Source organism: Mchenga conophoros, linkage group LG14 (genome assembly GCF_057382185.1).
Source record: "Mchenga conophoros isolate Kocher_MC1m ecotype Shallow Benthic linkage group LG14, M_conophoros_male_GT1.1, whole genome shotgun sequence".
Taxonomy (NCBI): domain Eukaryota; kingdom Metazoa; phylum Chordata; class Actinopteri; order Cichliformes; family Cichlidae; genus Mchenga; species Mchenga conophoros.
The window spans coordinates 26,010,937-26,030,900 of NC_140539.1; the positions used below are offsets into that span (position 1 = coordinate 26,010,937).

Consider the following 19,964-nt stretch of genomic DNA (forward strand, 5'->3'; position numbering starts at 1 on the left):
CTGTCTCTATTCTATTTTTTCTTTTGCTGCACCAAAAGGTATAAATACCTTCATCTACATTGTGGTGCTTTAATGCTACTAAGAGTTTAGCTCAAGAAATGACATCGACACAGAGATTGCCAGAGCATGGATGGGCATTTCTGCATCTGTTGTTGGTGGCATCTCTCTCTCATGCTGAGGAGCCAGTGTGCAGGCAGCGAGGAGATCCTGAGAACCCACTGCTGTCTAAGAATGGGGATATTATATTGGGTGCTATCTTTTCTTTTCACACAAGCTGGAAAGACAGAAGAGATTCCTACATGAACCAACCTCTGCCACTACAATGTATCAGGTAAATGACACAATACAAATCAATTTACATTTAAGGAATCTGTTGGCTATCAAAAGAGGAGTAAAATGTATTTTGATTTTCTCAGTTATTTCATTTCCTTCCATTGAATGCTTTAATTTGAAATGCTTTTTTTTATATTTTGAGATTTATCCAGATTATTTATGTCTGCTTTAAGAAACACAATGCAATGCAAATTAATCATAATTGTCTCAATTAAGTTTAAATTTCAGAGATTTGCAGTTTGCCCAGGCTATGCTTTTTGCCATTGAGGAGATTAATAACAGTACAGACCTACTGTCAGGACTCTCTGTGGGTTATAAAATCTATGATAATTGTGGATCTGTTGCCAGAAGTGTAGGAGTTACATTAGCTTTGGCTAATGGTAATGAAAATGTGTCTGTACCATCCAAGACATCATGTACCAGACCTGCACATGTGCAGGCCATTATAGGAACAACATCTTCTTCTACAACCGTAGCAGTAGCTACTGTCAAGGGCCTTTTTTTATTCCAGTGGTGGGTATTATATATATTTGCCTGGTGCATCTTATGTACAAGTACCGAGTAGAATTGTTCTTTTTGTAATTTTGCATTATATTTGAACGTTTTATTTTTAACAGTTTCATCTTTTTTCATTCTGTGTCTTTTTCATTTATATTTTTTTATTTTTAATTCTAGATTAGTCACTTTGCCACATGTGCTTGTCTCAGTGACAAAACCAAGTACCCATCCTTCCTCAGAACAATACCCAGTGACTACTACCAGAGCAGAGCCCTGGCCCATTTGGTCAAGTATTTTGGATGGACTTGGGTTGGAGCTATCAGATCCAATAATGATTATGGAAATAATGGCATGGCCACATTCACAGAAACTGCACAGCAGCTGGGCATCTGTCTGGAGTATTCTGTATCTTTTTTTAGGACAGATCCATATGTGAAAATACAAAAGATAATTGAAATTATAAAGGCTTCAACCTCCAAGGTGATTGTTGCATTCCTTGCCCGCGCAGATTTTAATGTGCTTCTACATGAGTTTTCATACCATAACTTATCTGGGTACCAGTGGGTAGGCAGTGAGTCTTGGATATTTGATTCACAAACAGCAGAAATGGATATGCATCACATACTGGATGGTGCCATTGGTGTTTCCATTCCCAAAGCACATGTCACTGGCCTGAGAGAGTTCATACTGAATAAGAAGCCAATTAATCCATCTAATAATGAATTGTTTACTGAGTTCTGGGAGACAACATTTAGTTGTAAATTCAAGGAGTTGAAGTCATCAGCAGACATTCAGAGAGAGTGTACTGGACATGAAGATATGACTGGAGTTCAAAATAACTTCATTGACATGTCTCTCATGCCTATCTTTAACAATGTCTACAAAGGAGTGTATGCAGTGGCCCATGCACTTCACAATATCCTCAGCTGTAATAAAACATGTAACAAAAATGTGCAGCTAGATCCATTTATGGTGAGTTTTTTTGCTAATTTACATGACAGTGTTCACATTAAGATTTTTAATTAAAAATTGATTCTTGCATATTTTTCAGTCAGTAGGTGTGTAATATCTTTGTCATGCTATGAATTGAATTATGACATACTTCTTAGGTTCTGCAACACATACGAAAGATCCATTTCACAACTAAGGAAGGAGATGAAGTTTACTTTAATGAGAATGGAGATCCAGCAGCAAAGTATGACATTATAAACTGGCAGCCAAGAGAAAACGGCGTTGTGGAGTTTGTCATAGTTGGTCTTTATGATATATCATTAACTACAGAGAAACAGCTAAAACTGCAAAACAAGTCTTTAATTTGGGCAAGAAACTCAAAGCAGGTAAGCTATCATACAATTCCTTTTTTATTGTATGTATATGTACTTAAATTGTTTATTTTGGTTTTAATGCTTCAAAATTAAGAAATCGTTTGACATAGAACACCATAGACACAATTTTTTCTCAGTGTCTATACACGGTTAAATGTTCTTGATCATTCAGGTGCCTGTGTCAGTTTGCAATGAGAAATGTCCCCCAGGAACACACAAGGTACTCCAGAAAGGAAGGCCTGTTTGCTGCTATGACTGTATAAGATGTGCAGAGGGAGAAATCAGCAACGTTACAGGTGCGGTGATATTTCATTCTAACTTTGGTGCATTACAAAGCAAAGTTATGTATGTAGGAACGCCATACGAGAACTATTTAAGCATTTTGATGAATGTTTTTATGCAGAGATAATCTCCATCTAGATTGCCTGATTGAAATATTTAAAAATATTTAACACATTGCCACAGAATAGTATATATGTTTGCATTTGTTATTACAGCTCACTTATAAAGTGATAACCACTTAATATCGAAGTAATATCATGGTAGCATAATATAATAATAAAATGCTGACATTTATGTAAATGGATAGTAAGTCCCAAAATCTAGGGGTAATAATGTGGAACTACAGCTTGGTAAAAAAGTGGAAATAGTAGGGTAACAAGGCAGAAACAAGAATGTAATAATATGGTACTTTCTAATTTATTAGCACTCAATTACTGTTTGAGTGTTTGTGTAATAATCAGGAAACAGAGCTGCAAAATGCAAAACTGCCTGTTTCTATCTAATAACATATTAATAATCACACTTAAAGAATAGTAATGACTACCAGGAAACACCTTTTGCGTTTTTCAATTCAATTCAATGCCAAATCAAAACAATAGTAATCTCAAGCCACTTTACATTATAAGGTAGGCCCTAGAACAATGCATACAGAGAAAAACCCCAACAATCACATGGCCCCCTATGAACAAGCACTTTGGTGACAGTGGGAAGGAAAACCACCTTTTTAACAGGAAGAAACCTCTGGAAGAACCAGGCTCAGGGAGGGGCGGTTGGGGTGAGAGAAGGAAGACAGGATAAAAGATAAGCTGTGGAGAAGAGCCTGAGATTAATAACAAGTATGATTCAATGTAGAGAGGTCTATTAACACATAGGGAGTGAGAAAGGTAACTGAAGAAGAACTACTCAATGCATCATTGGAATCCCCAAGCAGCCTACACCTATTTCAGCATAGGTAAGGGAGGACTCAAGGTCACGAGATGCAGCCCTAACTATATGCAAAAAGGAAAGTTTTAAGCCTAATCTTAAGAGTAGAGATAGTGTCTGTCTCCTGAATCCAAACTGGAAGCTGGTTCTATAGAAGGTGGTTTCAGGGGCCTGAAAACTGAATACTCTCCCTCCCATTCTATTTTTAATTATCCATCCATCCATCTTCATCCGCTTTATCCGAGGCCGGGTCGCGGGGGCAGCAGCCTAAGCAGAGAGGCCCAGACCTCCCTCTCCCCAGCCACCTCCTCCAGCTTATCCGGGGGAACACCAAGGCGTTCCCAGGCCAGCCAAGAGATATAATCTCTCCAGCGTGTCCTGGGTCTGTCCTGGGGCCTCCTCCCGGTGGGACATGCCCGGAACACCTCACCTAGGAGGCGCCCATGAGGCATCCTTGTCAGATGCCCGAACCACCTCAGCTGGCTCCTTTCGATGTTGAGCAGCAGCGGCTCTACTCTGAGCCCCTCCCGGATGGCCGAACTTCTCACCCTATCTCTAAGGGAGAGGCCAGCCACCCTTCGGAGGAAGCTCATTTCTGCCACTTATATCCGCGATCTTGTTCTTTCGGTCACTACCCACAGCTCGATAGGTGAGGGTAGGGACGTAGATCGACCGGTAAATTGAGAGCTTCGCTTTTATACTCAGCTCCCTCTTCACCACGACGGACCGGTGCAGCGTCCGCATTACTGCAGCTGCAGCCCCAATCCGTCTGTCGATCTCCGGCTCCCTTCTCCCATCACTCGCGAACAAGACCCCGAGATACTTGAACTCCTCCACTTGGGGCAGGAACTCATCCCCGATCCTTTTCCGGCTGAGAACCATGGCCTCAGATTTGGACGTGCTGATCCTCATTATTGCTGCTTCACACTCGGCTGCGAACCGTTCCAGTGCGAGCTGGAGGCCCCCACCCAATGAAGCCAACAGAACCACATCATCCGCAAAAAGCAGAGATGAGATTCTGAGGCCACCAAAGTGAAAGCCCTCCGCCACTTGGCTGCGCCTAGAAATCCCGTCCATAAAAATTATGAACAGAACCGGTGACAAAGGGCAGCCCTGGCGGAGCCCATCACCCACCGGGAACGAGTCCGACTTATTGCCGGCAATGCGATCCAAGCTCTTGCAACGGTTGTATATGGATCGAATGGCCCGTAGCAATGGGCCAGACACCCCATACTCCCGCAACACCTTCCACAGGACACCCCAAGGGACACAGTCGAATGCCTTCTCCAAGTCCACAAAACACATGTAGACTGGTTGGGCAAACTCCCATGCACCCTCAAGTATCCTTGAGAGGATAAAGAGCTGGTCCAGTGTTCCGCGACCAGGACGAAAACCGCATTGTTCCTCCTGTATCTGAGGTTCGACTAGCGGACGAACTCTCCTTTCCAGCACCCTGGCATAGACTTTCCCAGGGAGGCTGAGGAGTGTGATCCCCCTGTAGTTGGAACACACCCTCCGGTCTCCCTTCTTAAAGATGTGGACCACCACCCCGGTCTGCCAGTCCAGGGGTACTGCCCCTGATCTCCACGCAACATTGTAGAGGCATGTCAACCGGGACAGCCCTACAACGTCCAGAGCCTTCAGGAACTCGGGGCGGACCTCATCAACACCAGGGGCTCTGCCACCAAGGAGTTGTTTAACTGCCTCAGTGACCTCGCCCCCGGAAATTGGCGAGTCATTCCCCTCATCCCCAGACTCTGCTTCCTCCTCAGAAGACATGTCAGTGGGATTAAGGAGGTCCTCAAAGTATTCCTTCCACCGCCTAACAATTTTCTCAGTCGACGTCAGCAGCACTCCGCCAGCACTATACACAGTGTAGGTAGAGCACCACTTTCCCCTCCCGAGACGCCTGACGGTTTGCCAGAATCTCTTCGAGGCAGTCCGAAAGTCTTTTTCCATGGCCTCTCCGAACTCCCCCCACACCCGAGTTTTTGCTTCAGCCACTGCCCAAGCCACATTCCGCTTGGCCTGTCGATACCTGTCAGCTGCCTCCGGAGTCCCACAGGCCAACCAAGCCCGATAGGACTCCTTCTTCAGCCTGGTGGCTCCCTTCACCTCTGGTGTCCACCATTTGGTTTGTGGATTACACCACGGTAGGCACTAACCACCTTGCGGCCGCAGCTCAATGCAGCAGCTTCGGCAATGGGGACGCTGAACATGGTCCATTTGGACTCAATGTCCCCAGTCTCCCTCGGAATGCTGTTGAAGCTCTGCCGGAGATCTCGCAGACTGGGGCCTCTGCTAGACGTTCCCAGCACACCCTCACTACGCGTTTAGGTGTCCAGCGTCCTCCCCCGCCACCTGATCCAACTCACCACCAGGTGGTGATCAGTTGACAGCTCAGCCCCTCTCTTTACCCAAGTGTCCAGAACATATGGTCACAGGTGTGGTGATACGATTACAAAATCGATCATCAACCTACGGCCTAGAGCGTCCTGGTGCCACGTGCACTTATGGACACTCTTATGTTCGAACCAGGTGTTCGTTATGGCCAAACTGTGATTTGCACAGAAATCCAATAACAAAACATCGCTCGGGTTCAGATCAGGGAGGCCGTTCCTCCCAATCACACCCCTCCAGGTCTCGCTGTCGTTACTCACATGAGCATTGAAGTCTCCCAGCAGGACAACAGCACTCCCCCCCCCCCCCCAGGGACTCTAAGAATGCTGGGTACTCTGAACTGCCACTCGGCGCATAAGCGGTCAGGACCCGTTCCCCGACACAGGGGAACGGGTTACAGGCGCAGGGAACAAACCCTCTCATCCACCGGGAAAAACCCCAACATACCGGCAGCAAGCCAAGGGGATATTAAATTGGAATTAATTAATTAAATAAAGATATGACACATGTAATTAATTAATTATTGACACATTTAATTAATTATTTATGTATTTCACATTTTAATTAATTATTGAAACATGTAATTAATTAATTATTGACACATTTAATTAATTATTTATGTATTTCACATTTTAATTAATTATTGACACATTTAATTAATTATTGACACATTTAATTAATTATTTAATGATATATTTATTTATTTCATTTTGGCAGTCCTGGCGCCTGGCTCTCATCATGAAAAAATTTTATCTGTCAGCCTCACCCATCAAACTCAGGGGGCGGGGTTAACGCTGATCGAGTCAAAACCATTGCTTTGGCCTGGTGGCCATTGTTTCTAGCACACAACAACCGGCACGTGGAAGCTAACAGAACTGAACTTTGAAAAACCCCGTTTGTGTGTCACCAAATACCGTTTTAATATTTTTTTAGCCGAGAATGTAGTGGTTTAATCTTCATGTGTTTGGTCGGTTTGTCAAGATACAGCCTCTTTGCAAAAGTGCTTCGATGATGTCGGAGATGTCTGCCCAGTCTCACGGCAAAGCGTGGGATAGACCCGCTCGCCTCGCAAGCAATCCCACTGACAAAGCGCAGGCCCCGGTACACAGCTGTAGTAACCCCCGCTGACTTCTTTTACTGAGGTTATATTTATCGGTGTTTTATTTCCTGAAGTTCTTATGTGTCCTACGTGTTTCAGTCGCCAATTCTGAATTATAACTAACATTAAAAAAATGTTTAAGGAGGAGAGAGAGCAAATAAATCTGTTTAACATCTGATCTTTGGGTTTTTGTTCAGTAATCAGCGTGACCTGTGTATAAACGCATAAAAGAGATAACGTTGGTGTTTCTGTCATGTAGTAACTGCTGGCTTTAACTGTACAAAGGTTGTTCGACGCTATGAAACACATACAGACTTCATGATGTTCGGCTAATATTTTTATTGTGAATATTAATCATGAGGGTAAACGGCCCTGTACACCACGGAGCGAGGTCAGCATATCCACGATATCCTCAGCTCCATGAGTTAACACAAAGTTTCCCAGCTGACTATCTAACTGCCAACTATTCCAGAGACGTGAAAATATACAGCATAAAGAAAAGTGCAAGAGACTCAGCAGCAGATTAGAATAACAGTTATAGATTTAATAAATCACCAAATGAATCCAAGAAACGAGCAAACCTGTTCCGACAATTTGAGTTTGTATTCCCTCAGCTGCAGACTCGCTGCTGTTTAAATGTTTGAAAAGGAAGATTAGATATAAACAAATGTGAGGCAAGCACGTATAGTGGCTGTGTCCTGTTTTAAGATCATACATGTAAAATTGTTGTCTGACCTCCGTCGATCCAGCCGCTCAGAGTCCGTGGTTACCATGGTTACTGCATAAGCAGCTATAATGTTAACAGCTGGCACTGAGAAAACCTACCGGCAGCATGGGTGTTTATGTTTTTCATTGCAAAAGAACTGTCTGAATGGTTAACTGAAGTTAACTTGGATAAATTATAGTTAAGGAGTATCACAGATAACGCCTACGTCAGCTGTGTGACTGTTCACCACTACACTGAAATCAGCAGGCTATTACTGAAATACACGTGCTATATCATAAACTATGATATAAATAGGGAGGTCCTATTAACATGTTTAGTTTTAAAGGACACCTTCCTGCCTTTAGTCTCCTTCATGAGCAGTATTAGTTTTCTTCTAACATCCAGAAGTCTGCACGATGTGTTTCATAGTTTGTAACAAGCCTTTGACAGGTAAACATAACATGACCGAAAAAGCCAAAAAAAAAAAAAAAGAGAGAGAGAGTGTTGACATAAGAAGAGAAAATGCTCTCAATAATGGGGACAGGCAAATGGTTTATTTATGTTTGATGTGTTTTTATTACTCCCTAAATATCGTCGGTGAAGTTCGCCATGCATGTCAGATTTTCCTGCGCATTTTTATATCTCTGCCAACAGAGAGAGAAAAAAAATCACATTCTAACAGACAGCTGGTGCTTAGAATACAGTTGAATAACTATTAAAAATCAGATGATATTTAGATGATAGTTCAGTCTAACACATGTGCCAGTGAACCATTAAACGTCTGTGAAACTATGCAGTTATGAAACATAACTCTAACCCCAGCCAAACCGATTTGCTCAGTTGTAAATAAAACAGCGAAGTAAACGTGACCCGACAGACAGAACCTGAGTGAATGAAGTCCAGCGTTTAACCACTGAGAGCTAAAACTCAGCTGAGGTTTCAAAGCTGTGTGATTGGACATCAGCCGCTGATAAAGCTGGCTCGCCTATAAAGTGCTCTATAAGGAAAAATGTCTGTGAAGGTTCTCAGTCATCCAGGTCATCGTAGTCAAAGGAGCTTGCAAAGAAAAGCGTCTGGACTTCTTTAAGTTGCTTGAAGACGTTTCACCTCTCATCCGAGAAGCTTCTTCAGTTCTAAGGGTCAAATGGTGGAAAGTCCCAGATATAAACCTAGTGGGAGAAACCCCCCACAGAGGGACAAAAGGACCCCCTGATGATCCTCTAATCGCCTGAGCCAAGGTGTGTAACTGGGTGTGGGTCCCAATCAGCCAGAGTTTCGGGTGTGTTCATTGTGAAACCTGGCCCCACCTTATCATGCGAATTCCTGAGGGCAGATGGCCCAGGATGTGAGTGGGCGTTAAGGCGTCTGGGAAGGGATCTCAAAACTGGATTATAGATGGCAGAGAGTTGGTGTCGTAAACCCCCGCCTCTGTTCAAAGATGGTCGCTCACAGTGGACATAGATGGCTTCTTTCACTCCTCTTTCAAACCATCTGTCCTCCCTGTCCAAAATGTGAACATTGGCATCCTCGAAAGAGTGTCCTTTATCCTTAAGATGCAGATGGACTGCTGAGTCTTGTCCTGTGGAGGTGGCTCTTCTGTGTTGTGCCATGCGCTTGTGAAGTGGCTGTTTGGTCTCTCCAATGTAGAGGTCTGAGCATTCCTCGCTGCACTGTACAGCATACACCACATTGTTAAGTTTGTGTTTTGGCGTTTTGTCTTTCGGGTGAACCAGTTTTTGTCTGAGCGTGTTGCTGGGTCTGAAATATACTGGGATGTCATGCTTGGAGAAAACTCTCCTGAGTTTCTCTGATACACCGGCTACATAGGGGATGACAATGTTGTTGCGTCTGTCCTTCTTATCCTCCCTCGCTGGTGTCTGGTCTTCTTTTCTGTGCCTCTTTGCTGACTTTAAGAACGCCCATTTAGGATAGCCGCACGTTTGGAGTGCTTCCTTTACATGTGTGTGTTCCTTCTTTTTTCCTTCAGGCTTAGAGGGAACATGTTCTGCCCGGTGGTGTAGGGTCCTAATTACTCCAAGTTTGTGTTCCAAAGGGTGATGGGAGTCAAAGAGGAGGTACTGGTCCGTGTGTGTGGGCTTCCGGTAAACTTCGATGTTGAGTTTGCGGTTCTCTTCAATGTGCACAGCACAGTCCAGGAAAGGCAAACAATTGCCCTTTGTGTCTTCCCTGGTGAACTTGATGTTTTTATCCACAACGTTAATGTGCGCAGTGAAGGATTCCACTTCTTGTGTCTTGATTTTGACCCAGGTGTCGTCCACGTATCTGTACCAGTGGCTGGGTACTCTTCCTTAGCAGCAGGTGTTAAACAGCTGACAGGTGAGGAGGGGGATGCATGCAGGTAAACTGAGGGTCTGTTGAGCTGATCGCTGGTTTCGTGAGAAAAATGTCAGCTCGTTCTTTATGTTACAGAAGCACAGAGACACAAGACCAGGCGGAAAGAGACAATCGTTCGGTGAAAATGAGAATCTGCGAATGCAACATGTGGAACACGGAGAGTGGAATATGTAAACAAACCGGTTAACGTAACCCCCTGGGTGCACTCTGCATGCTAATTGTTAGCAGAGCTAGTAAAATCTCTGAAAACATCTGAGCACTTTTGCAAACATGTTCTATGTTGACAACCTGACCAGACGTATGGCGCGACATTCGCGGCTAAAACACTGTTAAAAGTGTAGCTGGTGACAGAAAAACGGGGTATTTTAAAACTACTCCACCACCATTGCTGCCTGTGATTTGATCTGCATTCTGGGATACCTGGCTGCCCCAAGTCTACACAAGCAATCGATTATCTAGGATCGACCTGTTTTGACTTACTTTGCACGGCAACCAATCAAATGTTAGAGAAGCTGCATGGGCAGCGTTAACCCCACCCCCTGAGTTTGATGGGTGAGGCTGACAGATAAAATTATTTCATGATGAGAGCCAGGCACCAGGACTGCCAAAATGAAATAAATAAATATATCATTAAATAATTAATTAAATGTGTCAATAATTAATTAAAATGCGAAATACATAAATAATTAATTAAATGTGTCAATAATTAATTAATTAAATGTGTCAATAATTAATTAAAATGTGAAATACATAAATAATTAATTAAATGTGTCAATAATTAATTAATTACATGTGTCATAACTATTTATTTAATTAATTAATTCCAATTTTAATTAATTATTGACACATTTAATTAATTATTTAATGGTGTATTTAATTAATTCATTATGGCAGTCCTGGCGTTCCATAAGCTTGAAGGCCTACATAGCAAATTATTAGAGATAGGTTGATCATATTTAAGATTGACACATTAATTAATAGCAGGACTTCTTTGTGCAGTCTTGTATGAATGCAGTCAGGAAGACATGTTGATGGTTTGGAGGAATTAATTACTGAAGTTAACTAAGAAAGATCAATTGAAGAAAAAGATTCTAAAGACTTTCTAATATGTTATTAAACAGAAAGGCAGTTTTGCATTTTGTATTTCTGTTTCTGCTTATTACACAGAAACTACCACCAGTAATTGAGTGGTATTACTTACAAATGCCGAGCTGTAATAAAAAGTGCTGCCATAGAAAACTATGTATTATTAGAAAGAGAGATACATGTTTGATCTTGTAACACAGAGGTTCCCAAAGTGGGGGACATGCCTAAGAAATACCGCAGTGTCATTGCGGTATGAATTTTTAAAAAAAAGAATTTTCTTGTAAAACAAAGGGGGGTGCCTAGCAAAAAAAACTTTGGGAACCACTGTTGTAACAGGATGTATTATGTAAAATTGTGTATCTTTCTGCCTTTGTGCTTGCTACTAAATATTTAGAATTATTTGCACATTGCTTCTAAAATGCAAAGGACAAGTATACCACATTCATAAACTCTGATGAATGCTCTAGAAGTTATATCTTTAAATCGTCATTTGATCACAAAACAGTGTGGCAGCCATTCAATAATAATGTTGTTTATGCACTTCTAATTCAACACCAGTAGAATATATCATAGCAGAGGCATAAAAAATTGTATTCATTAAGTGTAACATCTGCTTCAATATTAATTTCCAGATTCTATCACCTGTGTGAGATGTCTACCTGAGTTTTGGTCAAATGAAAGAAGAGATGCCTGTATAAAGAAGGAAGCAGTGTTTCTGTCATATGAAGAAATTATGGGAGCACTGCTCACTGCAGCATCTTTATTTGGGGCATGCATGACAATTATTGTGATACTCATTTTCTTCAAGTATAGGAAAACTCCTATTGTCAGGGCAAACAACTCTGAACTGAGCTTCCTGCTGCTCTTCTCCTTAATTCTGTGCTTCCTGTGTTCTCTGACCTTCATTGGTCAGCCCTCTGATTGGTCCTGTATGCTCCGACATGTAGCATTTGGCATCACCTTTGTCCTCTGTATCTCTTGTCTTCTGGGAAAAACAATAGTTGTTTTAATGGCCTTCAGAGCTACACGTCCAGGTAGTAATGTTAAAAAATGGTTTGGGCAGACACAGCAGAGACTCTGTGTTACAGCATTCACTCTTATACAAGTTAATATTTGTATCATCTGGTTAACAACTTCTCCTCCTTTTCCGTTTAAGAATTTTAAGGAAATCAAAGATAAAATCACTTTAGAGTGTGCCCTCGGCTCAGCTGTAGGCTTTTGGGCTGTTCTTGGTTATATAGGACTTCTGGCTATTTTATGTTTTATTTTTGCATTTTTAGCTCGAAAACTACCCGATAATTTCAATGAGGCCAAGTTTATCACTTTCAGCATGCTGATATTCTGTGCAGTGTGGATTACATTTATCCCAGCATATGTTTGTCACGGCTCAACGGCACGAGGGAACAGGGATGGACACAGGCGCAGAAACCAACCCGGAAGCGAGGTGACAGAAAACAAATGATTTATTTCCGCCCACAGGGAAAACAAAGGTGAAACACAAGGCGACGCCACCACACTAGTGGCACGTAGGATTCGTCTGAGAAAATGAGGGCGACCTAGACACCTCTAGGAGACGGCTGAACAGCGGGGACAGCGGGGAGGTAGAAACAGGACTAGGTAGGGGCCGGGGCATTGGTTTCAGATGGAGGGGACAGGTGGAGCGGAAAACCCGGAAGCGGTCGAGGCGTGGGGAGGCAGGCAGGTAGGTGAGCAGTGGGTCGGCAGGCCACGTTGTGTGAGCAGCTGGCGGCCCAGGTCCAGGAGGACGGGAGCGAGGGGAACAAGATCTCCACTCCGGGTGCTATCGCTGAGGACAAGAAAAGACAGGTCAGTCATCACACGGCGTTAAGACAAGGTTTGAGGATGCTCCACTGAACTAACATGGGAATAGCAGATACTCAGGCGATGAGTGGTTGAGAGCGCAGGTCTGATATACCGCTGGCACGATTGCTCACAGGTGGTCAGCCAGGGAGGGGCAACCTGACTCCGCCTAAAGGAGGAGGAGCCACTGTCTGAGACCTGCAGGTGCCCAACCAGACCATGACACCACCCCCCCCTCAAGGGTCGCCTCTCGGCGACCGGCCTCTGTAGAATGCCGAAAGCAAGGCGGGGTCGAGAATCCGGGACCGGGGAACCCAGGACCTCTCCTCTGGCCCGTACCCCTCCCAGTCGACCAGGAACTGCCTGCCCCTTCCCCGGCGGCGTACATCCAGGATGCGGCGGACCGTGAAGGCAGGATGCCCACCGATGAGCCGGGCGGGCGGCGGGGCAGCAGGAGGCGGGCACAACGGACTCACAACAACCGGCTTGACTTGGGAGACGTGGAAGGTCGGGTGGACCCGTAACGAGGAGGGCAACTTCAGCCTGACCGCGGAGCGGCCAACCACCCGCTCCACCTCAAAAGGACCGATGAAGCGTGGGGCCAACTTGCGGGAGTCCGTCCTGAGGGGAATGTCTCTGGCGGAAAGCCACACCTTCTGTCCCCGGGCGTAGGCAGGTGCTGCCTTGCGGCGGCGATCCGCGTAGCGGCGCTGGCGGGCGACGGACAGGCCCAAGGCCCGGCGGGTGCGCGACCACACCCGTCGGCAGCGTTGCAGATGGTGCTGGACGGAGGGGACCTCAAGGTCGGTCTCGCGCTCCGGAAAAAGGGGTGGCTGGTAGCCGAGAGAGGCCTCAAAAGGCGAGAGACCCGTCGCTGACGAGGTGAGGGAGTTGTGTGCGTACTCCGCCCACGGCAATAACGATGACCAGGAAGCCGGGTTGGAGGCAGCGACGCAGCGGAGAGTGGCCTCCAATTCCTGGTTGAGGCGTTCGGTCTGACCATTAGTCTGAGGGTGGTGTCCAGAGCTCAAACATGGCTTCGCTCCCAGGGATGTACAGAACGCCCTCCAGACCTGCGATGTAAATTGCGGTCCCCTGTCTGAGACGACCTCCGAGGGTATCCCGTGCAGCCTAAACACATGGTCGACTAGCAGATTAGCGGTTTCAGTGGATGTGGGGAGTCTCTCGAGGGCGACAAAGTGAGCTGCTTTGGAAAACCTGTCGACCACAGTGAGGATCGCGGTCTTGCCAGAAGAAACAGGTAGACCAGTAACGAAATCCAAAGAAATATGCGACCAGGGGCGCCATGGGATAGAGAGAGGCTGCAGCAACCCAGCCGGGCGTTGCGTGTTAGATTTGCCCCTAGCACAAACACAGCAGGCGGCCACATACTCCTTGACATCTTTATCAATAGACCCCCACCAGAAATACCTTTTAATAAGGGCACTCGTCCGCGCGCCTCCTGGATGGCAGGAGAATCTCCCCTTGTGGACCCAGTCGATCACTTTGGAGCGGGCCGCCTTAGGGACAAAGCGGCGGTCAGGGGGCCCTGTGCCGGGGTCCGGCTCGGTCTCCGGTGCCCGACGGATGTCCTCCTCCACCTCCCACGTGAGGGAACCAACCTTGACGCTCGCAGGGAGGATGGTGGGCACGGCGGACGACTCCCCCGCGGCGTCAAACTGCCGGGAAAGGGCATCCGGTTTCACGTTGCGGGACCCTGGGCGGTAAGAGATTGAAAAGTTAAAGCGACTGAAAAACATGGACCAGCGTGCCTGACGTGAGTTCAGTCTCTTGGCTGCACGAATGTACGTCAAGTTCTTGTGATCTGTCCACACTATGAATGGGTGCTCCGCCCCCTCGAGATAGTGCCGCCACTCCTCCAAGGCCAGCTTCACAGCCAACAGTTCCCTATCCCCCACGTCGTAATTCCGCTCAGCAGGTGATAAACGACGGGAGAAAAAGGCGCACGGATGGAGCTTGGACGCCGTGCCGGAGCGCTGGGATAACACCGCCCCCACCCCGATGTCAGATGCATCCACCTCGAGAATAAACTGTCTCCCGGGGTCGGGGTGAACCAAAACCGGCGCCGAGGTAAACAGTGCCTTTAACTTGGTAAACGCTGCTCCGGCCTCCTGGCTCCAAATAAAAGGGAGCTTCGGTGACGTCAGCCGGGTCAGCGGCGCTGCTACCTGGCTGTAGTTCCTGACGAAGCGCCGGTAGAAGTTTGCGAAGCCCAAGAAGCGCTGCAGATGCCGCCGGGACGCAGGTACGGGCCACTGCACGACTGCCGTAACCTTAGCCGGGTCAGTCTTCACCTGCCCCCCCGCGAGGACGTAGCCCAGGAAGGAGACGGAAGGTGAGTGGAACACGCATTTCTCCGCCTTTACGTACAATTTGTTTTCCAGCAACCGCTGCAGCACGGCTCTGACGTGCGCCCGATGTTCCACCACGTCTTTGGAAAAAATCAGAATATCGTCGAGATAAACGAAGACGAAGCGGTCCAGGAAATCTCGCAGGACGTCGTTCACCAGGTTTTGAAAGACCGCCGGGGCGTTTGTGAGACCGAAGGGCATCACTAAATATTCGAAGTGCCCCAAGTGAGTGTTAAAAGCGGTTTTCCACTCGTCGCCCTCCCTGATTCTGACGAGGTGATATGCATTCCTGAGGTCTAACTTGGTAAAAATGGTGGCACCGTGAAGCGGCTCAAAGGCGGAACTGATCAGCGGCAATGGGTATTTGTTTTTACTGTTATGTCATTAAGCCTCCTGTAATCAATACAGGGACGGAGCGAGCCGTCCTTCTTACCGACAAAGAAGAATCCGGCCCCGACAGGCGAAGAGGAGGGTCTGATGATGCCGGCCGCCAGGGAGTCCTTTATGTACTTTTCCATGGCTGCCTTCTCAGGATGAGACAGATTGTAAAGGCGGCTCGTGGGTAGGGGGGAGCCCGGTAACAACGTAATGGAACAGTCATATGGCCTGTGCGGGGGCAGTGCTTGGGCTTTGTCCTTGTTAAACACCTCCCTCAAATCGTGGTACACTGACGGTACGACAGAAAGGTCCACGGCAGCACTCGCGTCACGTGCGGGCTCGGCAACGGCTGACGGCGGGGCTGAGACGAGACAATTGGCATGGCAAAACGGGCTCCAACTTATTACATTTTGCCCAGCCCAATCCAGATGTGGGTTATGTAGCTTTAGCCAGGTGAAACCAAGGACGATGGGGATGCTGGAGGAATGGAACGTCAGGAAGGGGAGCCTTTCCCTATGGTTGCCTGAGGCGACTACAGTAACAGGGGCGGTACGGTGAGTGATGTGGGAGAAAACTTGGTTATCCAGTGCTTTAACTGGGAGGCTAGACTCCAACTCGAACAGGGGAATATTCAGTTGCTTGGCTAGTTTCATATCAATGAGACTCTGCTCAGCGCCCGAATCGATTAACGCCCGGGACGTGTGGGTTGCGGAGCCGAGCAAGAGCGTAACCGGCAACAGGAAGCGGGGCTTAGAATCACTATAGGTACCGCCCACCCGTATCCCCGGACTTACCGGCGGGCGTCCCCTTTTCCCTTCTCCGGACAGGCGGCAATGAAATGCTCCGCGGAACCGCAGTAAAAACACGAACGAGCGCGGCGACGTCTCTCTCTCTCTTGCGGAGACAACCGGGATCGCCCGAGCTGCATGGGTTCCGGTTCCGGGTCAGCCCTCTCCCCAGCGACTGGGGCTGATGGCTGAACCGGAAGTGGCGACGGGGGAATGTAAACAGGTGACGCACGCCGCACTGGCCGACGGGTGCTGGAGTTCCTCTCCCGCTCTCGCTCCCGCAGTCTGTTGTCAATGCGAAGCGAGAGCGTGGCTAACTCCTCGAAGGTAACCGGTTCGTCACGGGACGCTAGCTGATCCTTCATGTCCTCGTTAAGCGACTGCGAGTAGACTCCCTGAAGGGCTTTATCGGGCCAGCCGACTGCCGCTGCGGCGGTGCGGAAGTCGATCAAGTAGTCCGCGATGCTACGGCGGCCCTGGCGGAGATTTAACAGCCGGCGAACCGCACTGCCCACCGAGACGGGGTGGGCAAAAGTCCTTTTGAATTCGCCGAGAAAAGCATCGTAGCTACAGGACGGCAACGGGTGTGTGCTCAGGTAAGCCTCGGCCCAATTCAGGGCTCGGTCGCGCAGTTTCCCGATTATATAAGAAACTCGAACCGTGTCCGAAACGAAAGAGCGGGGCGAACGTCCGAACGCCAGCTCGCACTGTAACAGAAAACCGCTACAGGCCCCTGGGTCACCCGCATACGGCTCCGGCTCCGGGGAGGCCGCGTCGCGAAACAGGTGACCCCGCTGGGGCTCGGGATCCGCCGCGGGCTGAGGCAACGGCGCGGTCGGGGCGGGCAGCGCTGAGCTACCGGCGGCGGGTTCCGACTCCGCCGAGGGTTGAAGGGACTGAATGTCGGATTGCATTTTAGCCTGCTCGTCTGTGAGTGTGTGCACTTGAGCCAGTAGGTACTGCAGCGTCTGTTCGTGGCTACCGATAATAGCCCCCTGTTTACTGATCGCTACGCGGGCTGGGTCCGCTGTGTCCATATAACTGGCCTGAGTATACTGTCACGGCTCAACGGCACGAGGGAACAGGGATGGACACAGGCGCAGAAACCAACCCGGAAGCGAGGTGACAGAAAACAAATGATTTATTTCCGCCCACAGGGAAAACAAAGGTGAAACACAAGGCGACGCCACCACACTAGTGGCGCGTAGGATTCGTCTGAGAAAATGAGGGCGACCTAGACACCTCTAGGAGACGGCTGAACAGCGGGGACAGCGGGGAGGTAGAAACAGGACTAGGTAGGGGCCGGGGCATTGGTTTCAGATGGAGGGGACAGGTGGAGCGGAAAACCCGGAAGCGGTCGAGGCGTGGGGAGGCAGGCAGGTAGGTGAGCAGTGGGTCGGCAGGCCACGTTGTGTGAGCAGCTGGCGGCCCAGGTCCAGGAGGACGGGAGCGAGGGGAACAAGATCTCCACTCCGGGTGCTATCGCTGAGGACAAGAAAAGACAGGTCAGTCATCACACGGCGTTAAGACAAGGTTTGAGGATGCTCCACTGAACTAACATGGGAATAGCAGATACTCAGGCGATGAGTGGTTGAGAGCGCAGGTCTGATATACCGCTGGCACGATTGCTCACAGGTGGTCAGCCAGGGAGGGGCAACCTGACTCCGCCTAAAGGAGGAGGAGCCACTGTCTGAGACCTGCAGGTGCCCAACCAGACCATGACAATGTTAGCTCTCCTGGGAAGTTCAGTGTTGCTGTAGAAATATTTGCTATACTTGCTTCCAGTTTTGGATTGCTAATTTGCATCTTCATACCCAAATGTTATATCATCTTACTGAAACCAGAAAATAATACAAAAAAACATATTATGGGGAAGAAGGCACCATAGTCACTTTCAAAACTGAATGCAGTAAAATGGAATTTTAATGTTATTATTATTTTTACATAATTGGGTCATCATCCTTTCAGAATATAAATAAGCTGCCAGCAGGATATAGTCCATTGATACTGGCTTTGTAGAAACTGCTTCTTCTTTCTGATGCATTTTCATTACTTACTTTGTAATTTACTCAAACAAAAAAAAAAACATACCAAGTGACTGATAGCTAAAGGTTATTGAGTCATTCACACATTCATCATGACGTGCTTTTATTTTGTTCTGTCAAACTCTGGAAATTTGTTATTTGAATGACATGCCACTGCAGATAAAATTAGTAAGAGTATGTATTATTCTGTAACCTGTTCATTCTCCATATCAAGAGGCCTCCAACCACTGTTGAATTTTAGTGTGCAGCACAGTCTTGATTACAGTAGTTGCTTTGCTTTGTCCATGTATGCGTTTTATGCATGATTCTCAAAGAGCAGCTACACATAGATACATGGCTAATGAAATCAGAAAAGTTTAACTTTTTTCTCTTAATTTAATGATAATAGCAATAACAGTTAAGCTCTTCCTTGATATAAGATCAGAACAAAATACAGTCCCAAACGCATAGAAATAGCTGCGTTTTCAAAAATACCCATGTAGGTGTGGACACAGCGTAAAAGAGTTAGTAGTTTATTTTATTACTGTAATTTATTGCAGATTACTTGTACAGTGGAACCCCAACTTACGAATACCCCATTTAGCGAAAAATTCAAGTTACGAAGGCACTTAACGGCAATATTTCTGCCCGTGTTATGGCAAAATGCCCGCGTAACGAAATCCGCTGGCTCTGATTGGCTGAGCCCAGAATGCCTGCAGTTAGCAATTAGCCTATAGCCTATCGTTCACTCAAAAGGCGCAATGGGTGCTTCGACTTATGAAAATTTTCGACTTACGAAAGACCCTCAGGAACGAATTAATTTCGTAAGTCAGGGTTCCACTGTATAATATATGGTACTCTATACGATGAGATATTAGAGTAAATACAAAAACAGTAAATATACAAAAAAATTCTGCTGGTGTAAAATGTCTAAAAAACCTCTAAACTGCTAATCATTTACTGTTGCCTTTCTGCTGGCAACAGAATCAGTCTCCCAAGTAGATTGGGAGACAGATTCTAGCTAATTAAGGTGGACATTAAACTCTAAAAAGCTGTCATACTGCCCCTAGTAGCAGCAATAGATTTAATTTTAAGAACAAAAACACGAGGATATGCAGTTCATTTTCAACTTCTGTCTAATAAGCAACGAGTGATTTTAATTATTTATTTATTGTTGGCTAACTGAACTGAACTGAAATCCACTTGTTAGCCATAATGCATAGTTTTGAAGAGTCAATTATAAATGAAGACTTTGTGGAGGAGAGCCTGTTTGCGTGGGTGCACCAGTGGTTCACCGGACCAACAGGCTAAAGTCAGATTAGATTTTTCCTCACTAGATCAGTATACAGACCAAGCTGGCAGAGCAGATGTCTGTAAGATGCGACCAACAATATTTTATGCGAATAAAATGCTGCTCATCAAAAAACATGATAACTGGTCAGTTTACAGAGTAAGCAGAAAGTATCAAGTAGTGTAACAAATGGCTTTATCATAGGAGTAAGTAACATACTGTGCTACTCAAAAGTAACACGTAATGTATAATACATTACTGTTTTTGAGTAATGACCGCAGC

At 46.5% G+C, this 19,964-nt stretch overlaps 1 pseudogene; it reads left to right on the forward strand.

The window, feature by feature from the left end:
• The first annotated feature begins 476 nt into the window (after positions 1–476).
• LOC146559853 (extracellular calcium-sensing receptor-like) lies at positions 477–18,255 on the forward strand (annotated as a pseudogene).
• The last annotated feature ends 1,709 nt before the right edge of the window (positions 18,256–19,964 follow it).